This window comes from Rhinopithecus bieti, unplaced genomic scaffold (genome assembly GCF_001698545.2).
Source record: "Rhinopithecus bieti isolate Rb0 unplaced genomic scaffold, ASM169854v2 scaffold_31527, whole genome shotgun sequence".
Lineage (NCBI taxonomy): Eukaryota > Metazoa > Chordata > Mammalia > Primates > Cercopithecidae > Rhinopithecus > Rhinopithecus bieti.
This window is the reverse complement of record NW_016813959.1, coordinates 1,440,896-1,448,700: the sequence shown is the minus strand read 5'-3', so window position 1 is coordinate 1,448,700 and position 7,805 is coordinate 1,440,896. Positions and strand designations below refer to the sequence as shown.

The 7,805-nt window shown below is 39.6% G+C and overlaps 1 protein-coding gene across 1 annotated transcript in view; it reads left to right on the top strand.

Annotated features, from left to right (window-relative positions):
- Positions 1-52: 52 nt before the first annotated feature.
- CRACD (capping protein inhibiting regulator of actin dynamics) overlaps positions 53-7,805 on the top strand; it is a 285,912-nt gene continuing 278,159 nt past the window's right edge. Inside the window, exon 1 of the mRNA XM_017849274.1 lies at positions 53-140. The gene's annotated coding sequence lies outside the window, so the exon portion shown is untranslated. The remainder of the gene's footprint in view (positions 141-7,805) is intronic.

The window sequence follows — 7,805 nt, the reverse complement described above, 5'->3', positions numbered from 1 at the left end:
GTGCGCTGCTGGTGCTGCTGCCGCGGCGGCTGCTGATGCGGAGGCTGCCGAGCGCAGTGCAGCCGAGTCCGCCGCCAGCCCGGGACCGCCGGTCGCCGGCCAGCCGCTCTGCCAGCCGGAGCGCCAGGCAGGGACCTCAGGTGAGCGCCTGCTCGGCCCGCGGCCGGAGCCAGACAATGGGGACAGGGGCGGGCTTTTCCCCTCCACTCGCGCCCCTCTGGGCCGGGCCCCCGCGGCGCCCCGGGACTCCAGGGGACCTGGCCCCGGGGGCGTGGGCTCGGCGCGGCGGGCGGTGGACTTCAGGGCTGCGTCCCAGCGTGGGAGGTGCAGACCCTCCCCGAGGAACCTGCGCGTGGCTTGCGCGCTTTGGAACCTGCCGCCAGGCTGCGCCCCGGGAACTTGCGGAGAACATGGGACGTCGCCTGCCTTCTCCCCTTACCGCGCCTCGGCATCCTGTCCCCGGGTCCCTGGCTCGGTCCCGACCGCGGCGGGGGCCAGAGCCAGACCTCGCCGTCCGGGATCGCGGACGCTGTCCGGGCTTAGCCCTCTCCCCACCGCCCCCAGAGCTGCATTGCTTTGTTTAACCTCTGCCAGACCGTTTCGCACAAACTCTTGTTGCCCCAATTCTGATGAGCCGCCAGTTTGATGGCTGAGGCAAGACAAAGGTTTCCCCTGTTTACCAAGAGCTGGGGCCAGGAGACTGCGCGCTGCCCGTGGTGTAAAATGTGTTTTCCTTATCTTCGCCCAGGGCTTGTTGCGATGGTTTTCCTGGCACTATAACCGTCCTTTCTTGCAGAGCTCTGTAGTGGCGAGATTGGACCTCCTAACCCTACGGATACGGTGGGTGGGGTATGGCTTTTTTTTTTTTCCATGATTGTCAGTAACAGAAGCCGATTTTGAATTTTATAATATGTGTTTTTGAGTTAGAGACATCGTAATCATTTTCTGAATTCTGAATTTTAAGAGAGGATATATATTTCAAGACATAGATTCAGTGGAGGGGGATGGGGAAGAAAACCTAGTAAGTACGACCATGTGTTGTGAAATTTTAATATGGTTTTAGCAATAATGGCTGGGAAACTGATCTGGTGTAGGTGAGGGAGGGAGTGTGTGTATGTGTGTGTGTGTGTATGTGTGTGTATTGGGGGTGGTAAGTGGTGGTGATGGCGAGGGAGTGGTTAGAATACAAAGGATAAGGCAGTTTTAGAAAAGATTCTTAGTAAATATCCTGTGGCAAATTTTGATTCATTAAGTGGTGAGTTAAATCAATGTTTCCTTTTAAAATCACCTGTAGTAATAGTGGAATTATATAAAAAATGGTTTACAGTTCTTTGGCATTGTTTGTGACTCAGGAATCTGAATAAAACAGTCAATTTTGAGTAATTTTTAAAAAGTCAACAAAGAAAAGAGTCCTTCACTACTATCTCGTTTATCCTTTGGGAAAAGGGAATCCTTGTTCAATATATTCAAGAGAAAATTGCCTATATGAAAAAAATTTCAAAGGCAGCTTTGAAAAAGAAACATTTTGAAAAATGTAATATGGTTGCATTACAGATCACTTCAACTAAGAAGTGGGCAGGGAAAAAATCGTGCTACTGGATCGCCCTTTCCACTGTTGATTATTTAAAATGCATTTTATTCAAAAGCTTAATTTTACAGTCATCTCTAACACACTGAGAAACTTTCACTCTAAAGACTTAGCAGTGCTTACCGACCACTGAATTTGGAGGAGGAAGCTGACACCAACTCGACAATAGGCAATTGGTGTGAGAAACAAAAGCTAGCTCTTCATAATAGTTCATAGTTCTTCATAAACTACAAAGCACTATAATAAATGGAAGTTATTATTATTGCTAGATGAGGAAGCTGTGTTTTACAGTTTTTCTCTTACCCAATTTCAGACCAATTAGTTGACATTAGTTTGAAATTCTCCAGGGCAAGAGACAATCTTTTAGTCTTTTTTTGTGGTCCATATTTCTGATCTGGCACACAGTAGGTGTTCAGCATGTAGTCATGGAAAGAAAGAATGAATAGGTGAAAAAAATACAAGTGGATAAAATGTGTACAGATGGAATTTGTTTATTTCTTTTTATTCAATGAACATTTACTGAAGGCCTACTGTGTGCCGAGAACTGTGCAGAGGTTTTCCACATATAGTTTATGAAAGCTTGGTGACCTTCCTTTTTCAGTCATGGTTAATGTGTGTTTCTTCCAAGAATGGGGCCTCTTGGGTGGTTTTCTTCATCATTTTTAATCATCTCCGGTAACTGAGTAGCACAATAGAACATTTCACTTGTTGTATGTGCATATAGTTTCTCACAATGGCCTGTGGGGAGGCAGGGCAGATATTATCATTCCCGTTTTGTAGGTGAGGAAATCCAGACGTGGCGAGATTAAATGACTTGCCAGCTCCTTGCCACTAAAGCAACAATGCCAGGGACAGAAGCTGGATCTCACGCCCAGAGCTTTCTCCCATGAATCACACAACATTCTCCAGGATACACTGTACCCCCAGAAAATCACACTGTAATTAGACCTCATGAGAAAGTCTACCTTTTGGATAACTTTTACCTAAAGAAAAGGTATATTTTACAACCTAGTACTTACGGGAGTGGTTAAATACACAAGTTCTCGAGGTAGGTGATTGAATTTGAGCATTGACTTTACTAGCTACTAGCTCTGCATCCTTGACAAGTGATTTAATCTAAGCCTCAGTTTCCTTATCTGTAAAATGGGGGAAGTAATCCTACTTAGAACATTTTTGTGAGGATCAAATAAAATAATGTGGGCATAGCACAATGTTTAGTACAAACTAAGCACTCAGTGTCAGCTAATTTTTATTTTCATTATTTTAATGTAAAGCAATGGCTTTTAAACTTTTTTTGTTTTTGTTTTTCTTTTTTAAGAGATGAGTTCTCACTGTGTTGCCCAGGCTGGTCTCAAGCGATCCTCCTGCCTTGGTCTCCCAAAATACTAGGATTATAGGTGTGAACCACTGTGCCCAGCCTAAACTTTTATTTTTGCACAGTAAGAGATGCATTTTACTTTGCCACCCAGTATATGATACATTGTAAATATCTGTAATTTAAAAATTCATGAAGTAATGCTTAGACTTTGAATGTGCAGTGCATTCTTGTATTTTTTATTCTATTTTACGTAAAAAATGCTGATTGAGATCGCTAAATGATTTCACATCCCATTAATGGGTCAGGAACTACACTTTGAAAAGCACTTTTGAAGGATAATCAGGTTAAGTGCATTTAAGAAAACTCTGTTGTTGAATCTTTATATTTTTTTCTTCGAATGGTTTACAACATCAGTTGGAATTTGAGTACTACATTACACTTAAAAATAGGTTCTTAAACATTTCTTGGGAATTACGATCATGTATTGAGTATTTATCATGGTCACGTTACTGTGTGCTAAGCAGTCTATTTATATATGTTATCTAATTTAGTTCTCACAACAGCCCTGTAAGTAGGCCTTGTGTTTACATTTGATAATTGAAATTAAGACTCAGAGAGCTTTTTATTGACTTGCCCAAGGTCCTAAATTTAGAGAGGGATGAAGCAAAGATTCAAACTGAGTGCTCTCTGATCCTAAAGCCTGTCTGCCCTCTTAACCCCCACAGCTTTCTGATGTTCCCTCATAGTGATTTCTGAAGATGTTTCGTTCCTTCCTTAACATAAATTTGAATGTCGATATTGAGAATTTACATTGTGGTACATCTTTTATAGTTTCCTTTGAAATGACTCATTTCAAGTCAGTTTTCAACTTGGGGAAGTTAAGGAAGCATAATGTAATTCTTTCTGGCTTTAGCTGGTCTTTGATGTAAATATTTTGTAATAGCTTCTCAGGTTTTGTGATAGAGTCAATTAATTGGTCATTTTATTGAGCACCCAAAGGTTTAATATATCTTCCTTAGAGACATGAAATACTGTGTAACTATAAAAAGACTTCATTACGAATGAATGTCAGCTTTTGTTAAGGCACAAAATGAAGCCTTATGAGCTACAAAAGAGTACTTTATAGTATATTGATTGGTCTTAAAATCACAAGGCAGTAAAAGTATTTACTTTGTAAAGTACTTTAAGAAACCACCACCAACTATCCTACTATCATTTTTTGTTTTTTGTTTTTTCAGTTCTTTACACGTTTCCTATGTGTATTTCTAGCAGTATTTTAATTTTAATATTTTGATATTTCTAGGACTTCCCTCTTTGAAACATATTGTCAAGAAGAATTAAGGTGTTTTTAAGGAAATATATTTTATAAATAATACTTAGAATACACAAATAGATGCTTTTATATAATAAAGGCAAATTTCACGTTTTTTGCATTTATATATTCTAGATTAAAACTCTTATGGTGTCTGGTTTGCATTATTGCTATTATATGTAGGAGTGTAACTCATAAATGACATGATTACTAGGTGCCTAAAAATGTATAAATATGTCACTGCTCTTGCATTATAGCTTGGGATACTCCTATGTGCATGGGGCTTTAAACTTTTAACCATATATTTAAACAGTTTATTTGTTGAATTAAGGTTAGTGTTTTCAAAGCTGACAATTTAAAAATCTGAATTTGTGTAGATCATGATGATATGTTAGACAAAGAACAGCAGTTTCATGGTTTATGTGGTTTGAATAGCCATATATTTCTGTTCATCAGTCATTTTTTATTAAGATGTGATGTAAACAAATATAGATATAGTTGCATTTATTTTTGAACATCAGATTTCATCCTTAGGCTGGCCCTCAAAATATTACTTTGCAGCTAATGATATCGTGTACAGTTGCAGCAAGCCTGTGTTTTATGTTTATTTTATTAATTCTGTCTACCACTTGACCCTTAGTGGATTGTTACAGTTTTTGTGAGCATCAGGACATGGCCCACCTATTGAATGGTCATTGTCATTTGTATGATCAGGCAGATACAAAACTTGGCTACCTTTACATTTTGTGTCCTGTTTATTCTTTTATTCATTTGTGTTTTTACTTATTTATTTATTAGGGTCTTGCTCTGTCACCCAGACTGGAGTGCAGTGACATAACCATGGCTCACTGCAGCCTCTACCTCCTGGGCTCAAGTGATCCTCCTAGCTCAGCCTCATGAATAGCTGGGACCACAGTCACATGCCACCACATCTGGTTATTATTTTTTATAGAGATGTGGTCTCTCTCTGTTTCCTAGGCTGGTCATGAACTCTTGGGTTCAAGTGATCTACCTGCCTTGCCTCAGCCTCCCAAAGTGCTGAGATTGCAAGCATGAGCTGCCACTCAGGGGCTCCTTTTTATCCTGATGTGAAAATTCATAGAAATAAGAACAAAATCAATTTAGATATTAATTTGTTCTGGTGGCTTTAAGGCAGATGCATATGCATATTTTAGGTTTACGTAGATGTATGATTTTCACATATGTATGAGAAGTACCAGATTATAAACTCTTCTCTAAAGTAAAAAAATACATTTTAAGTAACTTTGTGGAAAAGAAAACTGAGTAACAACCCTGAAGAGATGTTTTATAGTCACATGTTATCAGCCTTGTAGTCACATGTTATCAGACATATTTAAGAAGCCAAATAGAACAACCATATGTAAAAGCTTTTATATGTGAAAAGTGATACCATTTAAAATGTCAAAATGGAAACATAAATGTTTCAGTCAGATTTTAACGTCTTCACCAGGTCTTTCAGGTGTTTTAGTGTTTTCAAGTGGCGTACTTTGGGGATTAAGAAGAAATGTCAAGAAACTTGCTTTTGAAACTGGTACTGTATTCAATATGAAGTGAGGAAAAGACAGAAACTGCATCCCTGAAACACTTTAAAAAATATTTCAATCAGAAGTAAATACTTAGTCCACTAGAAACAGTTGTTAGAATGGAGTTTAAGAGCAGGTTGCAACTGCTAAGAGGAATTCAAAAAAGGAAGGACAACTTGCTAAAAAGTTTTTACCAGGGCAGGTAAGAACGACCTTATTTGGAGACCCACTGGCCTCACCCCACTCACCTGGGGAGGGATTGGCTGGCAAGAAGGAAGATAAGGAGACAGGGAGGGGGAAACAGGTTACCTGAAAACTTGATTATTATTTAAATCTAGGATAAGCCGGATTCAAGGAATAATCTGTGAAAATTCTAGTATATAATTGTTAACCCTTTGTTAACAATGGGCTGTTTCCGCACTTGGGAGAAATTAAAAGGAGAGGCCATAGTGCCAAGATCACCATTTTTGAAAGAGGAAGCATCATTACTCCAAACCCCATTTCCAATACCATTTATGGTCTCAGGTGGGGCCACAGCTAATGTTTTAGGGAAGATTGTGACAGATCAGCAGGGCTGTTAAGAAACTGCTGAATTCCAGGCTGCCCTAAATGATTGCAGTCAGGATTTTCTTCATTTTGAAAAGTTTTAGTACATTTAGAATGACTTTTTCTCCACCAGAGTGTCATTGTGACAGAGGCAGTGGTCTTTCCTGGCTTTATTTATGATGCAGCTGGTCATGCAAGTTTGTGATGGGTTAACTGTCTTCTAGAGTTAATGAGGTCAGGGTCACAGGTTCAATTCTTGGGAAGGCCAGTTAGCTTTGCTTTGTTCTGTGAGCGCAAATTGTACTCTTACTTAACCCAGGCCAGCCATCTGGTGAAGGCAGATCATTGATCACAAAGGCATTAATAAGCAAGACCGTGTGGGAGCAGCAGCCTGAATCTTTCTCATAGATGTTGAGTAATTAGAGAAACAATTCCAAAAGCATGTGCACATTTGTATGATTTTTATAGCATTATCTTAATAGATAGAAGATAACATGGTTATCAAATATTTTTCTTTGCCATTTCTGTTGAACTTTCATCTGAACAGTTTTCTTTTCAAGTTATGATTTTTGAGCTGTCTCATTCATTCAGTAGTTATACTTATGTTCTGAGTCTTCTTAATCTCCCTGGAGGTTTGTAGCACAGTGACTGTGGCAGTGACAACAGTCACGCTAAAAGCAGTAGATCAGACCACTTAGTTGTTTACAAATCCAATTCCACTGAATTTAAAAAGTTTTAAAAAAGTAAAACACATTTTGAATGAGGATGAACAGACTAGAAATTTTAAGAAAATGCTTTATACTTCTTCTAAGTAGACCTTGATCTGAAAATCTGTCATTCCTTTTATTAAAATAACTTCTAGTGTTAAGAGAGATATCAGAGATCACCTAGGCCTGTGCTGCCTTATGCAGTCCTGCTGGTCCCATGTGGCTAGTCTGAGTGGAGATGTGCTGTCAATTTAAATACATACTAGGGCCAGCGCTATGGCTCACACCTGTAATCTCAGCCTTTGGGAGGCCAAGGCCAGGAATTCCAGACCAGCTGGGCAACATGGCAAAACCCTGTCTCAATCAAAAAAAAAAAAAGAAACAAAAAACCCTCCCCCTGAAAAACCGAAGTTAACTGGGTATGGCGATGCATGTCTGTGGTCCCAGTTACTTGGGGCTGAGGTGGGAGGATTGCTTGAGCTTAGAAGGTTGAGGCTACAGTGAGCCTGTCTTCAAAATAAAATAAAATAAAATAATAAAATAAAATAAATAAAATAAAAAATAGTGCTGGGCCCGGTAGCTCATGCCTGTAATTCCAAGACTTTAGGAGGCTGAGGCAGGTGGATCCCTTGAGCCCAGGAATTGGAGACCAGCCTGGACAACAAAGTAAAGCCTCGTCTCTATTTTCTTTTTTTTAAAAAAAGTACTGGATTTGAAACATTTGGTGTGAAAAGAGAATGCAAACTATGGCATTAATAGTTTTTTAATGTTGATCCCATGTTGAAGTAAT